A 25112-nucleotide genomic window follows, 5' to 3' on the forward strand; every position below is an offset into this window, starting at 1 on the left:
CTGGATAGATTTCTGGCCATTTTGAGAACACATCCACAATTACTAGAGCGTATTTTGATGCCTGACATTCGTTCAGTTCAATAAAATCCATGTGGATTGTGTGAAATGGGTGCGGTGGTGTTGGGGAAAAAGCCTCTTTTAGGCCTGAGGTTTCCCTGTGCAATATGTTTCTGGCAAATCATGCATGTTCTGATAAACTCTTGTGCTGAAGCTTCAAAATTTTGAGTATAGAAGTGTTTGGGGAGGATATTCATCATTCCACCCCTTGACAAATGCGTTAAGCTATGTGTCACTAATGCTGCTGTCTTGTGTAGCAATTTTGGCAGTATTGGTTAGCCATTACAGGTCATTTTGTAGCCGTGCTCCACACTTTAACCACTTCTTTTGCTCTGCGATGGGTGCGGCTTTCTGTTCATCTTTAAGTACATCAAGTGGTATTAGATGTGAGGTTTCAGACATCAAAGTCTGTACAGGTTGCTATGCTGCCTTCTTTGCTGCTCGGTCTGCAAAGTTATTGCCTTCAGTAATTTCTGAATTATCTTTTTAGGTGTGCAACGCATATTGACTGTCAGTGTGAATATATATATATCTTGACCTTTGCGCAGCATGCACGTATGATAGCCGCTAGTTCTGCACTCTGTGCTGAAAAAGAGGAAGCTAAAGGTTTCGCTTCTAAAACAGTAGGCTGCAGTGTACTAAAAATGTCTGGTCGGGGTTTCATTTTTTCAGTTAGCTTCAGCATACAGCTGTGTTCGGCACCATCTACTTCCGCAGGAAGGAGAGTGCTTGTCACAGTCAGGCAAAGCTAAAACTGTGCTTGTTTGCAGGGCAAGTTTTAAGTCAATAAATGCTTTGTCTGCCTCTGGTGTCCATTCTATTTCATCTTTCAGAGCTAAGTGTTTGCCATAGATCAAGTTTTGCAAAGGTTGGGCCAGCAGTGCATATTCAGGTATCCAACATCTGCAAAAGTTGCAGAGACCTAAATAACTCATCATTTGTTGTTTGGTGACAGGCTTAGAAGCGTATTGTACAGCTACTTTTCTGCTGTCTAACAGCTGTCGGCCTTGTCCTGTCAGTCTGTGGCCAAGGTACGTTACTTCTTGGCTCCACAAGTGCAATTTATGCTGTGAGACTTTATGGCCTTGCTCCGCTAGATGTTGCAAAACTGTCAGTGTGTTTGCTACGCAATTAGTCTGTGTGTAGCCTGTAATCAAAATATCATCAACGTATAGCAGGAATTTACCTGGGGCAGGAAGCGTGCAAAATGACATGGATTTTCTTAGAGCTTCTGCATAAAGAGTGGGGCTATTCTGGAATCCCTGAGGCAACCTTGTATAGGTAAACTTCTGGTTGTCAAGAGTGAATCCAAATAGCTTTTGCGAGTCAAAGTGTAGTGGTATGGAAAAGAAAGCATTGGATAGGTCTATTACAGAAAACCACTGTTCCTTTGGTGTTACTTGATTTAAAATTGTGTGTGGATTTGCCACCACAGGTGGGGTTTGTTCTGTTATGTCATTTATTGCTCTAAGGTCATGTACTAGTCGATATTTCCCCGTGTTTGCTTTTTTCACTGGGAAAATCGGAGTATTACAGGTTGCTTCAGTTGTTTTTACTAAAATGCCTGCTTTTTCCATATCTGTAATTACTGGCCTGATCCCTTTTTCTGCTTCTGTGCTTAAGGGATATTGTGGTTTAACTGGCCTGTAAGTTGTGGTAGTTTTTACTACAACTGGATCTGCTAGATCTGACAACAGAGGGTTTGTGTTCAGAGCCTAGAAGTAATTGTTCTATGTTATACACGTCCGTGTTTCCATTGCTTTTTGCTTCTTCTTCTTTGTGTTTTTTTTTGTTCATTACGTTTATACCTGAGGCATTCCTAGATACCCACTAGTTTTTCAAAGAATTCACACATCTTATTTCAAGTTTAAAGTTAAAGTTTTCTTATTTTTATCTCTCTCTATATATATATATATTTAAACTTTGAATTGCTCACAGTTTACAGCTCTAAAACTGGGCATTTGTAAATCATGCACGTGAATTTGCATATGCTGCTTTTGCAGTGTATCAGACCCCTTAAGCAGTCAGTTTTCTTTCCCAAATTTGCTAACCTATGGGTTTCTTCCGACCGCTGCACCTGGAGAATTGGTCCAGGTCTGTTTTGCTCCTGAAGAAACACAACTAAGACATTTTCATTATTATCCTGAGTACTTAAACTACCCGTTTCCCTCTCTCTGGTCAGAAATACCAACTCATGTTATGTGTACAAGTGTAAGCAGGTCTTCATTACTTTTCGTATGCATGTTAATGTTCAGTGAGTGTAAGCTGCTTCCTTCATTGCCTCTGTATGTTATTATCAGGTTTAATTCATGCATCTTTACACTGATTTCTTAATTCAAAACCATCTCACTTCTGATTCTTTCCAAAAATAATTTCACATGTAACAATTTGTGTATGTGTGTTTTCTATTCATTGACAGACAGCTCCCTGTGCTGTCCTCTATGCAGCTTCTGCTCTAAAAACAAATAAATAAAAATGTTTAACTCGCTCATTAGCGTAGTAGTGTCCGCATATTTAAATCAGCTTCTCAATCTTGTAGCTTTAGCTATTATCTACAGGGTTTGGCGTATTAATTATCATTATAAATGTGCTCTACATCTCAGTAATATTTATCTAGGATAAATGACAGATTTTCAAGCAGGTTAAGTGCCTCTATGCACCTAATTGGTTTAGATATTGCCTTTATTTTCTTCATCTCATACGTCATTATACTGGGTTTGAGCAAACCTTAAGCTTGATGCAGACTACTTCATAACAATTATCCATCTCACATCATACTGACTAGGTGATTAATATTATATTTTTTATTAATATCATCATCTTTTTCTTTCCATATAATAACAACAGTATATTACAACATTTTATCAGTGTAAATCACTATACTACTACTGAGCCAATTTAATAGTTAGGATCATCTTACTCAGCAAACAGATAATTTAGAAGTCATCCAATCTGTACAAATTTGCTTTTTCTCTGAACAGGTTTGTGCCTACTTTTTAGACTGGTCTTCTGTTTGCCTCATCTCAGATCCAATCTTCAGTCACATTCATTCTCTCTGTTGCATGTTGAACCAAGTAATTTATTATTATTTTTATTTTTATATTTTATTTTGTATCCATCAAGGGCTCTGGGTGGGCTGCAGTCCCACCCGTCATCCAGGCTGGAGACATTTACCTTTACACACACTTCCCTTGGCTGAACAATGAGACAGCCTTAATCTACCTTATGCATCTCTCTTTTTATAGAAAAGGTTTTCATGTGAATGATTTCCTTTTATTTATTTTATACAATCTGGGCATGATCGTCATGCCAACTATATTTCATTATTTAGTTCTGTTTGTAAGGTTCCTCTTAAAATAGTTACTGCAGAGGGACTGCAGACCATTTGTACTAATTTTGACCGGTGCCGGCAGAAAGTTTCTCTAACCACTGCTCGTCAGCAGTGAGTTTTGTAGATTTATTACCCATTTAGGTTCGTTTTGTAGAAGGTTTGGTTACAATGTATCTTATCGAGTTAGTTACACACAGACCCGCGATGCTGTCTCTGGCACGAAGAGTGAGGAGGGAGAACAACAACAGCCTTCTACTTTCAAGCTATTCTTGAAAGCGGTTGTCGTTTTTACGTGATGACGCACAACCGATTCCTCACCCAGCCAGTACGTGAGCAATCAACGGTAAACAATTCAGTGGAGTAGTTCAGCCACCTTAATGTGCTGTTAAATCAACTTACTCCACCAACAAAACAGTAAAAACAGTTTATGCGCGCAAGATTTATGCTGGACAGTCTGAATCTCTCTTTAGTATCTACCACTAGCCGTCTTTCAGGCCTACCGCTAACCGTTACACGGCTTCTAGCCCTATTTCAGGCGAGCGGGTAACTTGTCGGGCTTCCAGCCACTATTTCAGGCGAGCGGACAACTTGTCGGGCTTCCAGCCACTATTTCAGGCGAGCGGACAACTAATTCTATCAGGCTACCAACCTCTTACAGGTGAGCGGATAGTCAGTCTTTCTATAGACTTATGTTAGCAAATAGGCCACTTCCTATTTAATATACTTAGAGCAGACAGACTGTCCCAGCCGATTGTTTTACGCAAGGTGTGTCAAATGTGGAATAATCACCTATCTTCGCTGTTGCCGGTCTTTCGGGCGTCTCTTTTCAAGCCCCAGCGCCATGGGCCTGTAAGACGTCGGCCAGGACCCGAATTTTAGCGTCCCTGGACTTTCAACCCTTCCTGGAGGGCGCTCTGCAGAGACTTCGACGCAGGCTTGTCACGGCGTCGGGACTTGAGAAAGGATACCACTGTGAAATGGAGTAGAGATGGACCGATCCGATATTACGTATCGGTATCGGTCCGATACTGACCTAAATTACTGGATCGGATATCGGAGAAAAATAAAAAATGTAATCCGATCCATTAAATATCACGAAAGCACCTCACAAAACTTGCAACACGCCGTAACTCACCTCAGAACGTTAGCACGTCGGAGCAGTATGCATCACGTGATAGAGCGGCTGTGGCATGCGGGACCTGTCGGTGGTCTGGATAGCATGTGGAGCTTCGCTAGCAACCCGGCATTTCATCTCCGACAAAGTTATCCCCGAGAGAAGTAAAGCAAGTGTGTAAGTCCATCTCTGAATGTTTGTAAAGCATTCCTGCGTTAAGCTTACCAAACGATATATGGAGCGACTGCCTCTTCTGGCTGCTACTTCAATCATGAAACTGCTTAATGATCAGCTGATCGGGTTTTCTGTCGCGAGTCCGTCTCTCTGGTTTGTTTTTGGCCCACTTTGCGCCAGAAAGAGGAAACCAGCGGCTGAACAACAGCAGCACGTTTAAGCTTGATAAGCTGTTGTTAGAATTTATTTATTATTACTTTCTACTCGAGGATCTTTTTCTACGTAGCTGACGGCTGGTAACTGTGCAGGGGCGGATCTAGCAAAGTTTAGCCAGGGGGGCCGATAGGGCATTAACAGGGAAAAGGGGGCACAAAGACATACTTTTCTTTCTTATTCTCATTTAAAATGTCTAGCTTTTAATAAATAATTATCCGAATCTTACACCCAAAGTTTTAATTTGATGTAAAATGAATAGAAGTCAATTACTGTTTATAGTGACTATTAAGTCTAATATATATACCCTAGTAAGCTATAGTACTTTTTCCTTTGGGAAGGTACCATCTGTGCAGTCTGCAATTTTGTTGAAGAAAGATGTTGAATCTATTTAATATTTCTTGAAAAATAATTGATTTCTGTGCATTTTTTTTCCACACTGCATCAAATTAAGGTTGATTACGTTGATTAAGCATCATGAGGTGGAGTGTGAGGGGTGGTTCCCTATTTTTTATTTATTTATTTTTGTTGTTGCTGGGAGTTGGAACCCTATTAGTTAGGTTGCTTAATATTTACGCTAAGTACTCTTTAAAATACCAGAATAGGGAGGATGGTGTAGGTTTAAGTTTATTAGATTGATCAGTATTGCTGAACTATGAAATATTTTTTTTTTGCATATAGGTATAACAGAATAGCTTTAGTGTAGTTGTTGTTTTAAACTTGAGTATGAACTTATACAAAATGCAGCAAGATATTAAAAAAAAAACAGTTTTGTTGATTAAAAAACATTATATCGGATTCATATCGGTATCGGCAGATATCCAAATTTATGATATCGGTATCGGTATCGGACATAAAAAAGTGGTATCGTGCCATCTCTAAAATGGAGCATAATATTATCATTAATACCAGTCCATTAACGGCTTCGAAGGACCAATTAAATGTCAGAGATTTACAGTTAACAAACAGTCAGGTGAATAAACAACAATGAGACACTTGTGTAGGTTAACATGCTGCACGGGTGAAAAGCTCAGAGCAAATCACACCGAACTGCAGTATTCGTTTATTTTTATAGGTTACATCGTCAATATGCAAATATAATCACATTTCATGTCACGCAGGTCCTGATGTCTGTCTGCATGCAAGCTGTGTGTGTGTGTGTGTCACAGAGTATGTGTGTTGCAGGTCAATTTCTAAGAATAATATAATGCAAGTCAACTTCTGCGGATATGTATTTCTGTGCTGGTCTCTTGTCAGTGTCACAGGGTCAGCTTCCTGTTTCAAAAGAAAACTGTCTGGTGAAATATGTATAACATAACTTTTGAAGCATAAGCAAATAAAACAATAAAAACTCCCTAACAATATGTTACTCTCATTGTGTAACGTAATGAAATACGTTGCAAAATACATTTGGGGGCGTGTTTTCTGTAATCTGTAGTGGAATACATTTTAAAAGTCAACCTAATAACACTGAGCCAGAGGGGCTGTTATTCTGTGTGTATATGGATAATCGAAAACATTGAAATACCTTTCTTGCACGTAGAAATGAATTTTGTTCGCTTAAATTAAACTTTTGTAACTTCTCAATAATTTTCTCCTGAACATGTAACATTTGCGCTTGCAAAGGAATATAGGCACTATAAAGGCTCTAATGTCTCAAAAGCTCACTTTTGAATAGGCTCAGAATAGAGGCACTAAAATAACGCCATAGATTTCCAACAGGCTGACATTGCATGTTGTCATCAAAACATCAGAAAACATCCAAGTTTTAGTAAAGGCCTTGCCCTTTGGAGGGAGTGTTCTCTGATGCTGTTCTTGTAGTAATAGTCTGAGTTTTGCAGTGCTTTATAGATGAAGGGGAAAATAACTCAATAATCTTCAAAGTTCAGATGATGGTCCATGATGAATCCAATGTTTGGACGCCAGTTTAGCTCACAGCATGAGCAGGCGACCATATACCACAAGCTAAATGCTGTGTTCCACGTTCGAGATTCCTTTGCTGTTAGTCATCCTCCACTCTCTCCCCACTTTCCTGTCTATTTGCTACTGTGCTATCTAATAAAGGCAAAAATATGCTAACCATAATGTTTAAAACAAGAATAAGACCAAGGTTTTTAGTAGATGATTTGATACTACTGGAAAGTCCCCCAACTTCTCTATGCACTCATGCACCTCGAGAGTTTAGTGTGGAAGAAGCAAAACAGTGGAGCTGAAAGGAGAAAAAGAAACTAGAAGTAGATAGTCCAATAAACATACGTATTAGCTGTCAGGGCTGCAGCAGTAGTACCAGCAACAACTAATATAAAGCCTTGGCATTCAAATGGTCTGTGGTGCAGAAGAAGTGTATGCTTAAAATTTTTGTTTAAAATTGACTGCAAACTTCATATTTTACAGATTTTTTTTTTAATTTCCAAAATGAAAAACTAAATATGTTTTAAATATACTAGAAAATAAATTGCACAAAAAATGCAGATGATACAAATTGAAAATCATCTACAGTATACAATTAAATATTACGTTTTTCTGAAATAAATTGTCAGAAGATTAAACAAACAATGCATTTTAAAAACTCCCTTTGGTTGGTATTTAAGAAAAGATAGAGTGTGATTATTCAAGACCTTGAATGTGATGCAAAATATTTTAAATTTGAGTCTGGGTTTAATATGGAGCCAGTCAAGAGAAAACAACATCGGTGAAACATACAAGGATGTCAAAGGAGCTTGCAAAGAAAGGTGTCTGGACTTCTTTAAGTTGTTTGAAGACGTTTCACCTCTCATCCGAGAAGCTTCTTCAGTGTCTATGTGAGGAGAAAACTCTTAGGAGGCAAAGAAACACAGACTCAAAGATTTTACATGTACATGGGCGATGCCCCGACACTGCACCAACGTGTGCACTGTGTGTGTGTCACAGAGGAATCGCGCCGGGGCTCCCAGTACGTTCTTTATTTATACTCAAACAAGCTTTCACAGTAATAGGTGTGGCATGTACAGAACTCAAATAACATCTCCTTAAAAGGAGAGACTGTTAGCTTATCTGTTGAAACAGGAGGTAGCTTGGTATGTATAGAACTCTATAACATCTCCTTGAAAGGAGAGACCGTTAGCTCATCTGTTGAGACAGGATGTAGCTTTTTGGCTGTCACAGCACATTTTTTCTGCACACAATGTCTCACTCCCTTTTCCTGCAATTGTTCAATTCACAAGCTCTTCTTCCTTTAAATGAAGCTACAAATAAACATAACACAAAACTCAAAATCTCTCAACAGTCTATAAATACAGTGGCTTGCAAAAATATTTGGCCCCCTTGAACTTTCCCACATTTTGTCACATCACAGCCACAAACATGAATCAATTTTATTGGAATTCCACATGAAAGACCAATACAAAGTGACGTACACTTGAGAAGTGGAACGAAAATCATACATGATTCCAAACATTTTTTACAAATAAATAACTGCAAAGTGGGGTGTGCGTAATTATTCAGCCCCCTTTGGCCTGAGTAAAGTCAATTGCCCATAGACATTGCCTGATGAGTACTAATAACTAAATAGTGTGCACCCGTGTGTGATCTAATGTCAGTACAAATACAGCTGCTCTGTGACGGTCTCAGAGGTTGTCTAAGTGGATATTGGGAGCAACAACACCATGAAGTCCAAAGAACACACCAGACAGGTCAGGGATAAAGTTATTGAGAAATTTAAAGCAGGCTTAGGCTACAAAAAGATTTCCTAAGCTTTGAACATCCCACGGAGTACTGTTCAAGCGTTCATTCAGAAATGGAAGGAGTATGGCACAACTGTAAACCTACCAAGACAAGGCCGTCCACCTAAACTCAAAGGCCGAACAAGGAGAGCGCTGATCAGAAATGCAGCCAAGAGGCCCATGGTGACTCTGGACGAGCTGCAGAGAACTACAGCTCAGGTGGGGGAATCTGTCCATAGGACAACTATTAGTCGTGCACTGCACAAAGTTGGCCTTTATGGAAGAGTGGCAAGAAGAAGGCCATTGTTAACAGAAAACCATAAGAAGTCCTGTTTGCAGTTTGCCAAAAGGCCATGTGGGGAACACAGCAAACATGTGGAAGAAGGTGCTCTGGTCAGATGAGACCAAAATGGAACTTTTTGGCCAAAATGCAAAACGCTATATGTGGCAGAAAACTAACACTGCACATCACTCTGAACGCCATCCCCACTGTCAAATATGGTGGTGGCAGCATATTGCTCTGGGGGTGCTTCTCTTCAGCAGGGACAGGGAAGCTGGTCAGAGTTGATGGGAAGATGGATGGAGCCAAATAAAGGGCAATCTTGGAAGAAAACCTCTTGGAGTCTGTAAAAGACTTGAGACTGGGGCGGAGGTTCACCTTCCAGCAGGACAACAACCCTAAACATAAAGCCAGGGCAACAATGGAAGGGTTTAAAAGAAAACATATCCATGTGTTAGAATCAGTGTTGGGACTAATGCGTTATTAAGTAATGGGTTACAGTAACTACGTTGTTATTGTGGTAACGAGCACGGTAACTAGTCATTATGCCAAAATCAGGAACGCGTTACTCGTTACTGGGATTTAGATAGGGTCGTTACTCGTTACTTCGTGTGGTGGCTATCACGGAGCTTCCACAGATTCAGTAACATTAGCAAGTGGTGGAGGCCAGCAGGTGGAGGAGGGAAAGGGGACACAGAAGGAAAAGAGACCCGAGGCAGCCGCCGGTCCAAGTGTGAACTGAACTTCAGGTAAGAAGTTATGACCTTCAGTCTCTCTGGGTCAGATATAAACCAAGTTTAGGTGGAGTTTATTTTCGCTATTCTGACTTTTCCGTACTGCGTACTAGCTAGCATGACGGAGTTTCTATACAGCTGGGTGGGTGCTATGAAGTTAATGATGTTGAACTTTATTTTGTTCATAAGTTATTAGAGTTGCCAACCATCCCGTCTGGTATTCAGAGAAAATATTACACGTTTCGTATTGAGGTGAAAAGGAACAGTTTGTCCCGTAATTCAGCTACAATCAAAAAGGCACAAAGCTGGAGTTATTCTGTGTCTTTGCTGCACAGCTGCCTCTTCTTCTCTCATTCTCCCCCCTCCCTCTCCTGTTTCTGCTTCAATCATGAAAACTGATCAATGATCAGCTGATCGGCTCTCCTGTTTGTTTATCGCCCACTTTGATGTCGCGCTGAACAACAGCAGCACGTTTAAGCTTGATCAGCTGTTGTTAGAATTTATTTAATATTAATTTCTAGTATCAGCTGATGTTTGCTGGAGCCACAGCTGCAAAAAAGCTGCTGGTCATGATATCGGTTTGGTTATCTGGTGAGAAGGAAACATGAAGATGAAACCAGGAGATGTCCTTACTGAATCATCAGAGCTGAACAGGTGATGGAGAAACAGGTTTACCTTTTAGATGACATGAATGAGTTGAAGGGAAGCTATGAACTGTTTCTGAGAGACAAATAACACCAGGATCCTTTTTCATGTAGCTGACAGCTGGTAACTGTGCAGGGGCGGATCTAGCAAAGTTTTGCCAGGGGGGCCAGGTAGAGCATTAACAGGGAGAGGTGGGCACAAAGAAATACTTTTCTTTCTTATTCTCATTTAAAATGTCTAGCTTTTAAAAAATAATTATCGGAATCTTACAACAAACGATTGATAGATTGATACATATATACCATCAAGACAGTGTACATCACTGTCACAACAGCGTTTGTTTTCATTCAAAGGCTTTATGATTTTTCCTATAATGGCGGGCCGGTCTCTAGTCAAAATGCCCGGGCCAATTTTTTGTCCCAGTCCAGCCCTGTATGCAGCTCATCTGCAGTCTGTTGTTACCTACATCTTCCTTTTTAGAAGGCAGAATTTCCGAGTTCTGAGTACAATCGAAAGCACCACGACTGCAGTTTTTGTGTTGGATGTAAAAGGCGCACATGACGCTGTGACGTAGGCTAGAATCATGGCAGCAGTCAATGACGGTCTAGGCGTGGGATTTCTCTCGTGGAAATATGCACATTATCTTTTCCTTTCTATTGGTAGGTGGCACAATGCACTTGTGGCAAGTAAGCATGCTAGAAGACTGGCAAAGTTATGGAAGCAACACATTAACAAGAGAATTCTGAGTAAAACCAAAGTTACTTTCCCTAGTAACTAGTTACTTTGAAAGTAATGAGTAACTTGAAGTAACTGAGTTACTTTTGATAGAAATAACTAGTAATGTAACTAAGTTACTAATTTAAAGTATCTTACCCAACACTGGTTAGAATGGCCCAGTCAAAGTCCAGATCTAAATCCAATCGAGAATCTGTGGCAGGATCTGAAAACTGCTGTTCACAAACTCTGTCCATCTAATCTGACTGAGCTGGAGCTGTTTTGCAAAGAAGAATAGGCAAGGATTTCAGTCTCTAGATGTGTAAAGCTGGTAGAGACATACCCTAAAAGACTGGCAGCAGTAATTGCAGCAAAAGGTGGTTCTACAAAGTATTGACTCAGGGGCTGAATAATTACGCACACCCCACTTTTCAGTTATTTATTTGTAGAAAATGTTTGGTATCATGTATGATTTTCATTCCACTTCTCACATGTACACCACTTTGTATTGGTCTTTCACATGGAATTCCAATAAAATTGATTCATGTTTGTGGCTGTAATTTGACAAAATGTGGAAGCCATTTTGCAAGCCACTGTATATTGAAGTCCCTTGCGTTGGAAGTCCCTTGCGTTGGTCATTAGCTTGGTCATTCTCTACCACCTTTGAGGACATGTCCCATTTTGACATTTGGACTTTCAGACCATAATCAGCACAGATGTTCCTGTATAATATGCCAGCCACTTATGCATTACATGTATGCATTGCCTGGTAGCTGTTAGGAGGTGGTGGGTAGGTGTATTGTTGTTCTTGGGTTTTGTTTCCCTTTTTGGCATAGGTAGGCGGGGCGGGGCTTGATGGCATTCCGGCACACCTGCGGCGCATCGGACGTCATCAGTGAGCGCTTTTATGGAGCTGAGTCACGGACGTCTGGTGTCGGAGTATTGTCGCTGTCACAAGTGGTATTGTGTTGGTGCAATCTGAATCTGTTGATTCCACGCTATTGAGCTGCATGTTTTTAGGATCCATCTCCTGCCTGCTTCTCCTTTGTTCTAGCCTGTCCCGCTGCCTGCTCGCCTGCCTAGTTTTCTTTGTGTTGGCTTCTTTGGATCCGTGACGGAGAGTTACTTCGTACCAGTCTGTGACCACCGCTACAGCTGTAGTTCTGTGTTTCAAGTAAGCTCTCCAACTCTCCCCGTCCACTTTAGTTTAACTCTCGGCTATCGACGTTACTCCGTAACTTTGTTTGTCCCTCGTTTTCAGGTAGCTCCGGTGTGTCATCTGCCCACCCGCATACCTCGGCTCCGTCTCATCCCTTCAGCTCTGCTCTCCTTGCACATTTTACCTGTCACTGTATATAGTCCCTTCCCTTGTAAATATTCCCCCATCATTGTATATAAATCTGCATCACTACTATCCTGTGCCCGTGTGTTTCTGCCACTAAATCCATCCGTGTAAATTCCCCTAACAGTAGCATCTTGCACTCTGCTGTTATGTGCAGGACTGTCTCAGGGACATCTGTGGAATCTGAAAAAAGTTCCTATTCAGTGTTTAACATTCAGTTAATACAAAAGCAACCAAGTTGAACTTTACTCAAATAAAGGTATGATACTATACACGTCCTTTTTCAGAGTATATTTGTTCAGGTTACTTCCACTGTATACATTTCTCCTGGTTATTCACACCCAGCTGCATTGGTTTTCTGACCAAGCCGGGACAGGTGCTGTTCAGTATTAAAACGTCAGACAACCATTGTTTTATGACATTTTCTTGAGTTTTTATGCATGGTATTAGCCATTTACTGACTCAATAAATAGACAGATATGTAGATTTTTAAAATGTCCTATTTACTGTTATCACATATCTATTAAATTGCTATTTGGCTGGTATGTGGTTTAGTAAAAGTGTCATTTGCTAGTGTTTGCAGGTTATACAGGACCATTTCACTTCCAATCACTTGAGCACAACCTCTTTCAGTTTTACACTGGATATAAAACGCAGAATGCACCATTGGGTTTGTGTGTGATCAAGACTAGTTGTGTGTGATACAGCCATTTATCCAGGACCAAGTAAATACAGGAATAGTATTGCTGATACCAATACCAGTACAAATACTGATACTTTCAACTTATAAAGGCACCTTATGTAGGAGAGATTGATGTGTCAGTTTGCCAAATCTAAACACAACTTAATGACACCTAAATCATTGTGATTTTGACTTTCCAGGATAATTAGTTAACACAATAAAACACACATCAGCTGTCTTGCATTTTGAAACTGTCTTTTTTGAAGACCTGTAATGTAAATGTGTCTTTATAGCACTTTGGATACGCTTCTGTTCATGTTTGAGGTATATATATTTTCATCTCCAATATAATAATAAATTCATTTATTTAACAGAATTGTCACAAACTGAAAGCAGGGACTCAAGCGCAGAGCAGGTTGACGTATCAGAACACGATTTATTTACACACCAGTGCAATACTATATACAGTGACGGGGAAAGTCCAGGGTTCCAGGGGATTAGGGGAAGGCTCTCTCTCTCACGCTCGCTCACGTCCTCACATCCGACTCACACACGTCCGTACCGCGGGGAGGTCACAGGTCCGGGAAGATAAACTGGAATAGGGAAGGGAGAAATCACTCACAAATCACGAAGGTAGGGCGTAAAGGTATAAGACCAAAAGAAAGACTAACGTCAGTAGCTCAATCATCCAGCGATGAGAGGATCTGTGACCCAGCCTCAAATAGTAGATCGGTAATCAGCTGATCGCCAACAGCTGTGTGAGCCAAGGGTGGGAGCCAGCTGTGAGCTCCGCCCAGGCAGAGAGGTAGGGGAGAGAGAGAAAAAGCAAAAACACAAGTGTAGCCTTGTGAGGCCGGCTGGGCAGGCACAGGGACCATGACAGGAATTCAGTGGGCTGAATATATTATTTGAAGACCTGAATATAGTTTTTAGGTTGTCAGTCTGCTAAAGTAACAACAATAACACTAACATTGATTAATACTGAAGAACCGAATATGGGTCAAGACTGAAAAATTACGTTGATCCCTACATGAGGTACATATTTAATATTCGCATCTCTGAAAGGGCTGAGAGACTTGAGTCCCTCTCTGAGCTCTGTCTTGGCCATTTGTGTCTGTCTGACAGATTTCCTTCCTCCCCTCTTCCCCCTTTTTCATAATTTCACGTCTTTAAACAAGTTGATGGTGTTGCCACAATAGAAAATGTCCTTTCAGTACACATGACTGGTTGCAGTGTTTTCATTTACAGATACAAATTTAACATGGAAGCATATAACTACTACATATATAACAAACGTCACACAAAGGTTTATAAGCTACACATGTGTAGCCTTTTTTATGTTGTGTGTTATACAGATTGTAACCATGTTAATTTCACCATGTTTTTACGGAGTAATTGAAAATGAACACAATTTCATCCTAGATTTTAGACATACAATATTACTGTACATTGATGCAATTAACTCAAATACATCATACAACACTGCAAAAGAGTTTTTATAGAGGATTGGTAAGGTTTTGATGTCAAGATGTCTTGGTTAAATTCTAGGAAAGATCACAGCAAGAGTGATGATCTCAACACAGTGACAACAGTGGACAGAGGTCACAAGAAATTATGTCAGAGGTTCCATGTCTATTACAATGTGATGCAAACAGGGTCCTGCCCAAGTATTAATCCAGTCACTTCATTCTCTTCATTCAACAATAGTTCATAATCTTGTAAGAAATGATGAGACCAGTTGCTATAGTTTGAGAGGAATTATGTCCAATTCTTGTTTGGATTTTAGCTGCCCATGACAGTCATGGGTCTTTGTTGAATTTTTTTAATTGGAATATTATGAACAGCTTATTGTTAAATTGGATCTATGAAAACAAAAAGAATTAAAAAAAGAATGCCAAGCAACACTTCCTCAGTGACATTTGCAGTGTTTCACTTGAGAGAAAAATAAACATTAAACATAATATGCCTGCTGAACTCTACTGAGTAACATGAGCCAACAGCAAACATTAACACTACCTGGGTCTGGGTGCATTTTCCCCCTCCAGGGGCAAGGGTACCTAGACCTGGGGTATAGAGTGCGCTTGGGGAGTGTGATTGTGTGTACTGTGTCTATTTTCTGTCTGTCTCCACGTTGGGTGAGTGTTGAGTAATTTCATGTGAGAGCATGAGGGTGGGAATGGATGTTTGTATCTGTGTGTGCTTGTTTGTTTGTGTCTATATGTCAGGTTGGGTATCAGAGCCACCTCTCTAGGAACATCTCAGGCCCTCCAAGGTATGGAGGCCTATCTCCCCCCACCACTCCCCCTGCCAGTGGCAGAAGCCCTCAGACATTGGTGCATTGGTGGTTCTTGGTGTCTTGGAGGGTGTTCTTGGAGGGTGGCTGCTCCCCACACCCTCTAGCAGCCCTGGGGCACACTGACAGAGGCGAGGCTGCCAGACACAGGCGCCACCGGGCCCTCTGACCACCACCAGTAGGCAAACACGGGGTTAGTATCTTGCCCAAGGATATTTGGCATGCAGCCAGGAGGCAGCCTGGGATCGAACCACCGACCTTCTGATTAGTGGCTGACCTGCTCTGCCACCTGAGCTACAGCCACCCCACAAGTGCAATTACAAGTGCACTCATGCACACAGGTGTACACACGGGTGCTCAAAGACACAAACTACACCCTTTTTGGCTCTTACCTCAAAGAACACTGTGTGCTGTAAATCTTACGTGCATAATAATATTCAATATTTAATATTTACTGCTATATACACATAGAGTATCGCGATGGTGTTGTGTTTATTATATTGTTGTTTTTGTTTGCTTGTTTTCTCTTTTTTTTTCTCTCAACAGGTGATCCATGTGATATATATAAAAAAATTTTTTTTTTTTGCCCCCCCCCCCCCCCTTTTTTTTCTTTGCCCTTTTCTTTGCCCTTCATCACTATTCCTCTTCCCCGCTGTCTTTGTTTCCCTCCCTCCCCCCCGGTCATGTCTGTCCCGTCTGTAACAACTGAAAATAAAATTAAATAAATAAATAAATAATAACAACAAAGGTCAATCAAATGGACCAATAGGGCAAGGCAGGGATGGTCCACTTGGTAAAGTAATTCCGTTGGGCTTCTCTCTGCCTTCAGACAATAATTCTGATGGCAAAAGAACCAAACGGGACAGGCGGCAAAAAAAAAAAAAAAGAAGAAGAAGAATGCCAGGCAACACTTCTCTGTGACATTTGCAGTGTTTCACTTGAGAGAAAAGTAAACATTAAACATAATATGCCTGCTGAACTCTACTGAGTAACATGAGCTAACAGCAAACATTATAATGTGTCTTCATGCAAAATATCACAGAACATTAAGTTAAACAAATATTAAATAACTACTTCCCAGGGTTTTAATAATCTTTGTATTTATAACAGTGGTTGTCATTTTCCAAAAAAGACAACAAAAATAAATAAATAAATAAAAAGTGCAGAGACCTAACAGTATATATGTCACGATCCTGGGTCTTAGGACCCAGTGTTTTGAGTTTTAGTTCATTTTGATGTTTATAGTATGTTAAGCTCATCAGGTCTCCTATGTTCATTTGCTTATTAGTTCCCTCTTGTGTTTTCAACCCCTGTGAAGTCTCCCTTGCCCTTCGTGTGTTTCATGTCTGTTGTCTTATGTTGTCATGTCTGCCTCTCATGTTTCCTGTTTCATTTTGGAGAGATCTCGTGTTTTTATATTATGGATTATGTTTTGAGTCCTTTGTGGTACTGTTTCGTGTTTCCCTAGATCTGTTATGGTTATCTTAGGTTTTGCTCTTTGGCTTTGTCATATGGCTTCCCTGTGTTCCATGTTATGTCTCCCCTGTTGCTGTTAAGTTTGCATGTTTAGAATTCAGTCAGTGTGTTTCCTGTTTTACTTTGTAGGTCCATGCCTCATGTGAGTGTTTCTAGTTTTGCATCTCTGTCTCGTCCAGCCTGATTGCTCCCCTTCTGTGTCTCATTCCCTCGTTATCCCTCTGTGTATTTAAGCCTTGTGTTTCTCTTTGTCAGTGTCGTAGTCTCCATCATAGCTGTGTGATTGTTCCCTGTGGCTCCCTGTGCTTTAGTTATCCCAGTTTAGTTTATTTTGTAGTGATGGGCAGATGAAGCCCCATGAAGCACTGAAGCTTTTCATCCAATTGGTTCACCCCAACGCGAAGCTTCATGAAGCTTCATTTGCTCTAGCAGGACACCTACTGGACGTAAAAATAATAGCTGGCATGAATTTGAAGAGTGTGGCATTTTGCACACAGCCTGTAAATGTCAACAACAAAAGGAGTGTGTAAAACACCTATAGTGTAGTGATGGCAGTATACTGTGTATATTTATGCTGGCAGTATGGAAAATGATTATTTGCGGCAAAGTTCGAACCGCTTCATGAACCAGTCACGTGGTACAGCCGGGCAGCGAGGCTTCGGACGTCATCATTTTCAGCTCCTCCCATAAATGAAGCAAGCCTCGATACGCGCTTCGCGGAAACGCCCCCTCCATTACTCGACACACGCTCCGAAGCCTCGATACAGAACGTCCCATCACTATTATTTTGTATTGTTTTTCGTGTCCCACGCCAGCAATAAAGCTGTGTTTTTTGAGTTTACCTTTTGTCTCTGTGAGTTCGCGTTTGGGTCCTCTCCTGCCTGCCACACAGCCGAAACATGACAGAAGACTACGACCAGACAATGGACCCAGCAGCTCACAATCCCTCTGCTGAGCTCCAGGAGGACATGATCTACACGGTAGAATTTCTCTGCCAGGAGTGGTTTGCGCTGCCATTTAAGGAATACCAGGAGGAACTAGCTCTCCGCTTACAACGGATGATCTCTGGACTCCCCTGGTTATTTGGCATGCTCCACCCTTTAATCCAGGACTTCCTTGTTTCTACTGTGCGTGTCTGCACTGAGCAGCCACTCCTGTGTGAAGAGCCGGAGGCTTTTCAGACGAGTCCGCTTGAGGATTTGCGGGCCGACTCGTCTCCTCCCTCTTCCAGGAGAAAGCGGCATTCACGCCGCCATCGCTCCACAGCAGCTGAGCAGACCGTTTTTGTGAGTAAAAGTGACTGTTTGCCACATTCTGACTCCAAACCTTCTGCTATTTCATCCACTGTTAGTCATGCTGCTCCTATGAACACTTTAGTTTTTCAACCAGCTCCTCCGAACCTTCATGATTCCAATCCTGTGTCTGAGACTCTACGTGACGCTCTTCCAGTATCTCAGGCAGTTATTTTTTCTGTGCCTCAGCTGGGAGGTGTAAACAGTAACAGAGTGCCTCCCACCATAGTTAAACTGGCTAGAAGACTTGGACTTGATGCCACTGAGCTCATGAATCAAGTTGAATTTTGTGTTCCACAGCCAGCAATGTTCAAACACACTCACCATGTTTTAGAGTCAGACCAAGTTCAACCTGCACCTCAAGTGACTGTTTTGGGTGTGGCCTCACCCCTGGACTTTGCTGCTCACCAGTCAGCTTATTCAGAAACTGCCTTTGCAAACCTACCTACGCCTGTGACCGCTCCTGAGCTCCGCTCTCCACCACCTGTCCCGGCTCCCAGGGTGAGGCCAGCCAGGGCACAGCCTACCTCCGCACCCGTACCTACTCCTCGGGTGGGAGCGGCTCGTGTCCGGCGGGTGCCTGCACCCATTCCTGTGTCCGCTGAAGTCTCAGACGAGCCTATCCAGCCCCTGTCCTTGTGTTCTGTAGGCTCGGAGATATGTCAGCAACAACTACCACAATCACTACAACCTCTCATTTTTTCCATAGTTCAGTCTGTTGCTCAGTTAGCTCAGTCGTGTGTTCAGGCTTCAGTTTTGTCTCCAGGTCAGGCTTCAGTTTTGTCTCCAGGTCAGGCTTCAGTTTTGTCGCCCATACCCCTTTCTTTGGCCCAATCATCTGAACAACCAACCGCTCAACAGTCTGCTCAGCACTCCGCGGCTCCCACGCCGCCTCATGCCACGTCAGCTGGAGGGCCCGAGGAGCCCGTCCGGCCTCATGCCACGTCAGCTGGAGGGCCCGAGGAGCCCGTCCGGCCTCATGCCACGTCAGCTGGAGGGCCCGAGGAGCCCGTTCAGCCACCCGTCTCCGCTGGAGGGCCCGAGGAGCCCGTTCAGCCACCCGTCTCCGCTGGAGGGCCCGAGGAGCCCGTTCAGCCACCCGTCTCCGCTGGAGGGCCCGAGGAGCCCGTTCAGCCGCCACCTGTGGCCGCCTCTGCCTCATCGTCTACGCCGGCCTCTGCCTGTGCTGCTGCTACGCCTGGTCCGGCCTCGGCTCCTGCTTTGCCGTCGCCTGGTCCGGCGTCTGCCTCGTCTGGTCCAGCTTCAGCCTCTGCTTCTGTGTCTGCCTCGCCTGGTCCTGCGGCTGTGTTGCTGCCGCCCACGCCACGTTTTGCCCTTCGGAATCGCCAGCCGCTTTCCGGGCCATCAGCTGGACATCGTTGCCATCGGGGTTGGCCGCCTGAACTGTTCCACCTGTGGTGCTCTCGACCTCCGGGTCGGCCCCCTGAACTGTTTCCACACCGTTGCCGTCCGCACGGTCGGCCCCCTGAACTGTTTCCATGTCGCCGCCGTTGCCGTCCACACGGACGGCCCCCGGAACTATTTGACCATGAACTCCTGTGCCGTCGGCCTCCGGGCCGGCCCCCTGATCAAATGAACTATGGACTTCTGGACCGTCACCCTCCGGGTCGGCCCCCTGAGGAGTTGTGAACTGTTCCCTGCGCTCCTGTGTTTTTGATGGACATTGTGTTTTTGTGGCTTTGTTTCTGGCCCTCCGTCCTGGACCCCCGCAGCCCACCCTGGGTGGGTTGTTTTTGGTTTTGTTTTTCGTGGTTTTGGGCGTCTGGAATCCGCCCTTGAAGGGGGGGCTCTGTCACGATCCTGGGTCTTAGGACCCAGTGTTTTGAGTTTTAGTTCATTTTGATGTTTATAGTATGTTAAGCTCATCAGGTCTCCTATGTTCATTTGCTTATTAGTTCCCTCTTGTGTTTTCAACCCCTGTGAAGTCTCCCTTGCCCTTCGTGTGTTTCATGTCTGTTGTCTTATGTTGTCATGTCTGCCTCTCATGTTTCCTGTTTCATTTTGGAGAGATCTCGTGTTTTTATATTATGGATTATGTTTTGAGTCCTTTGTGGTACTGTTTCGTGTTTCCCTAGATCTGTTATGGTTATCTTAGGTTTTGCTCTTTGGCTTTGTCATATGGCTTCCCTGTGTTCCATGTTATGTCTCCCCTGTTGCTGTTAAGTTTGCATGTTTAGAATTCAGTCAGTGTGTTTCCTGTTTTACTTTGTAGGTCCATGCCTCATGTGAGTGTCTCTAGTTTTGCGTCTGTCTCGTCCAGCCTGATTGCTCCCCTTCTGTGTCTCATTCCCTCGTTATCCCTCTGTGTATTTAAGCCTTGTGTTTCTCTTTGTCAGTGTCGTAGTCTCCATCATAGCTGTGTGATTTTTCCCTGTGGCTCCCTGTGCTTTAGTTTTCCCAGTTTAGTTTATTTTGTATTGTTTTTCGTGTCCCACTCCACGCCAGCAATAAAGCTGTGTTTTTTGAGTTTACCTTATGTCTCTGTGAGTTTGCGTTTGGGTCCTCTCCTGCCTGCCACACAGCCGAAACATGACAATATATAAGTGAAAAAGTCTTGAAAGAAGTATTTAATACCAAAAAAACAAAAAATATATGACAGATTCCTAAGTATGAATGAGGATATCCAGTTGTAGTTGTTCTGGCAGCATGTCGTGGCTTTATTCAAGCAATTTATGTTTTCCTTTACTTTGTTACATATTTTATTAGCACATTGCCACACTCATATGCTGCATGCTAACCGTGTTAGCTAGGATTAGCATTTTAACACCCAAACCATTTGAATCAATGCATTCTTTTTGGCCAAGTGATGTACCGGAACAAACTAAGCAATTTTTACACAGACATTTTTGTTTTGACTTCATGTGGACAAAAGCTTTACATTGTTTTTTTTTTCTTTCAAGGAGAGAACTCAGATATAGGTAGAGTTTGGTTTTTTTTTTTTTTTTTTTGCTCGGCCCTGAAAATCTTAGAAATATGGTATCTAACCAGATTCTTACTCTGGATGGCATTACCTTGCCCTCCAGTAACACTGTGAGAAACCTTGGAGTCATTTTTCACCAAGACATGTCCTTCAAAGCATATATTAAACAAATATGTAAGACTGCTTTCTTTCATTTGCGTAACATCTCTAAAATGAAAAATATCCTGTCTCAGAGTGACGCTGAAAAAGTAGTTCATCAAGGCCAACAAGGAAGATGAACTGGTTTTTCAGCGTCTTCTTGTTGGTCTTCAGACAACAATTCTGTCTTCCAGGCTGGACTACTGTAATTCATTATTATCAGGATGTCCTAAAAACTCCCTGAAAAGCCTTCAGCTAATCCAAAATGCTGCAGCAAGAGTACTGACAGGGACTAGAAAGAGAGAGCAGATTTCTCCTGTTTTGGCTTCCCTTCATTGGCTTCCTGTTAAATCTAGAATTGAATTCAAAATCCTGCTCCTCACCCAAGGTCTTAAATAATCAGGTCCCATCTTACCTTAATGACCTTGTAGTACCATATCACCCTATTAGAGCACTTCGCTTTCGTACTGCAGGCTTACTTGTTGTTCCCAGAGTATTTAAAAGTAGAATGGGAGGCAGAGCCTTCAGTTTTCAGGCCCCTCTTCTGTGGAACCAGCTTCCAGTTTGGATTCGGGAGACAGACACTATCTCTACTTTCAAGATTAGGCTTAAAACTTTCCTTTTTGGTAAAGCACATAGTAAGGGCTGGACCAGGTAACCCTGAATTCTACCGTAGTTATGCTGCAATAGACGTAGGCTGCCGGGGGATTCCCATGATACATTGAGTTTTTCCTTTCCAGTCACCTTTCTCACTCAGTATGTGCTAATAGACCTCTCTGCATTGAATCATATCTGTTATTAATCTCTGTCTCTCTTCCACAGCATGTATTTCATCCTGTCTTCCTTCTCTCACCCCAACCGGTCGCAGCAGATGGCCCCGCCCCTCCCTGAGCCTGGTTCTGCTGGAGGTTTCTTCCTGTTAAAAGGGAGTTTTTTCTTCCCACTGTTGCCAAAGTGCTTGCTCATAGTAGTGATGGGATTTCCAGCTCTTTTTAGAGAACCGGCTCTTTCGGCTCAGCTCACTAAAAAAAAGCCGGCTCTTTTGGCTCCCAACCGGCTCTTCAGGTTGTTTTAATTAATTTATTATTAACAACAATATAAAATTATGCACAAAAGGAATTACTAATGTAAAAAAAAAACATGTGGTTTTATTTATATATGTTTATATATAAATATGTACGGTGGCCCCTAGATAAAAAGCAGGTACAAACTCCAAAACCCATTTCTAGTGTTAACTGAACTTCCAAAACAGAGCTACCTAGATCACTTAAATTACACAATTGAAAGCATATGTGTATTGTTTGTGTACTTATACACAGGCACTCACATATATTCAAGTAATTTTTAAAAAAAAAAGTTAATTTACCTGTTACTACCACACACACCATATCCGGTCGTTGGTACTTCCTGGCTTGTGTAGCCACTAGGTAACAAAAGCTCAACACTGCCCCTAGCATCCTGGAGCACTTCTGTTGTGTTTTGTAGTTTAGGTTAGGTGCTTCAGAGTTAGGTGTTTCAGAGTTTTTACGTGTTTTGGAGTTTTTACGTGTTTTGGAGTTTGTACATGCTTCGGGGTTTGTACATGCTTTGTCTCTAGGGGCCACCGTAAATATACTTTTATGTATTCACTCCACATAAAATGTAATAAATAAATTATATAATAAAAAAAACAACTATTTACATTTCAACTTTTAACTATTTAAATGTTCAGCTTTTTCCTTTTAAACAAATTTAAAGTGAAACAACACAAAACACTGTAAACCACAACACAGTTAAATATAAATTAAAATATAAAAACAAAAAGAAGATGCATATTCTCTGTCATATGGACCTGCATGAATAAACTTTCTGAATCCTTTATCATCCGCAACTGAAAATAGTTGTGGATGATTACTATACTTTTCTAATGTGACGTTGTTGTCCCTGGCTCTCTTTCTCTCTCTTTCCCTCCCGCTCTGTTCCTGTGCTACTGTGAGTGTGACTACCACCCCTCCCCCCTCTTCCCAGCGCAAAGCACAAGGCTCGCGTGCGGAGTGAAGCAGAAAAAAAGTGCGAGAGAGAGGGTGAGAGAAAGAAAAAAGGAAAAAACCCACGGCTCCCAATAAGGAGCCGGCTTGCGTCCTTCACTTGAAAGATTCGGCCCTAAGGCGTTTCGTTCGTGACCAACACATAACTAGCTCGTAGGGGATCATATGATTGTTGGGTTTTTCTCTGTATGTATTATTGTACAATCTACTGTACCATATAAAGTGCCTTGAGGCTACTGCTGTTGTGATTTGGCGCTATAAAAATAAAGTTGAATTGAATTGAGTTGCATCACACTCATCATTTTTCTACTTTCTTTATTTATACTATGTGTGTGTATGTTTTCTTTGTGTGGGATATTGTAATAAAATATTACTCAGTGTCACAACTTTTCTGTTTGGCAATACACAAGTCAGATATAACCTCCAATCACAGTTTGCACATTATCCACCAGCCGTTCCTCCCTCTCGCTTTGAACAGTTCCTTATTTGTTGATAGCGTCATATATAGCTTGATAATTAAGTCATGCAAGTTTTTCTTTACTGATCTACCTGTTGTTTTTTTTTTTTGTTTTTAATTTAATCATTTTACTGATAATGCATATTGAATTTACATGCTTTTGAATTTCTTAAGCAAGAGTATTTGCATTTATTTAATCTTTTTTATTCATTAACTTAACAATTTGTTTTATTCTGCCTCAAGTAGACAGTCCTTTGTGGAATTTCAATATATGTCATTTTGAGGGTGGTTTTTTTTAATATGGAAAAAAAATCATCCATTTGATTGACCTTTATTATAATTATGTATTTATTTTATTTTCGTTTTTTAAAGACGAGACAGACATTTCTGGGGAATAGGACAGGGAGAAAGAATGAAAGAAAGAGAGGGACAGAAAGAAAAATAGAGGGGAGAAGAGATGGTGAGAAAGGGGGGAAGAAAAAAAGAAAAACAAGCAAAACACCTGAATCACCTGTATGGAGATAAAAAAAAAAAAACAAGAGAGAAAACAAACAGGCTTTTGGAGCCTTGACCTGACTTTTAAAAAAATAATTGGGAAAAAAAAAACACTATGCTGCTGAAAAATGAAAAATAGATATTTGCAATATTCTGCCTAAATATGTATTTTACCTGGTTAATGTGTGTGGCGGGGCGTGATCTGCAGCGCTGCTGCAGGGGAGGCGGACGCACCTGAGCGGCACCCGCAATTGCGCCTCGCCGCCTTAATGTCTGTGCTATCTATGCTGTTGTGTTGGTGTATGTCGAGCTGTGAGCTGAAAAGCTACAGCCGGCTGTATACGTACAGCAACCATGTGTGAAAAGTGGTCAATAAAGAGATGCTGAAAAGCATGTTCATGGAAACATCGTCGGGTCTGGCGTGATATGTTTACAATGTGTCACGGCTGCGCAGACTCAGGACCATGACACAATGGGACTTTTGCTCCTGAACCTCTGTGCACAGCGTCTGCAAATCGGGGCAGTACGAAGTCACTTTCATCTTTACGCAGGACTGTAAGCTGTCAGTGAGCGGCGTGAGCGGTGTTTGTTTTTAACATACTTCACGGTGGAGCTGCTGACATAATGTGGATCCGAAGATCCAGAATTGTCTTACCTGAGGTTGAAAGTCTCAATAAATGCACGGCGTTTCGGCGGGTATATCAGCTTCCACAAGTATGACGCTTATTTTGAGCGATCAAAAAATAATAGAATATCATTTTATATTTATATTTCAATATCACAATAATCTTCCAATTTAGAACAACAAGTTAAAAAAGAACTAACATAAATAAAATGCACTTCAGCTAAATACTTAAAAAAAAAAAATTATTTTCCCAAACCATGCGGAGCCGCACTAAAAGGACAAATGCGGCTCTGGAGCCGCAGGTTGCCGACCCCTGAGCTAGGGTCACGCAAGACCAGATTCCAGATTAAGAATTGCAAGAAAGTCTGGCTCCTTGCATGC

General features: G+C 41.9%; 1 protein-coding gene across 1 annotated transcript in view; it reads right to left on the reverse strand.

Annotated features, from left to right (window-relative positions):
• Positions 1 to 3895: 3895 nt before the first annotated feature.
• LOC309698359 (uncharacterized protein) overlaps positions 3896 to 25112 on the reverse strand; it is a 204096-nt gene continuing 182879 nt past the window's right edge. Inside the window, exon 2 of the mRNA XM_082520738.1 lies at positions 3896 to 4358. The gene's annotated coding sequence lies outside the window, so the exon portion shown is untranslated. The remainder of the gene's footprint in view (positions 4359 to 25112) is intronic.

Source organism: Aulonocara stuartgranti, assembly GCF_965226115.1.
Source record: "Aulonocara stuartgranti genome assembly, chromosome: 22".
NCBI lineage: Eukaryota > Metazoa > Chordata > Actinopteri > Cichliformes > Cichlidae > Aulonocara > Aulonocara stuartgranti.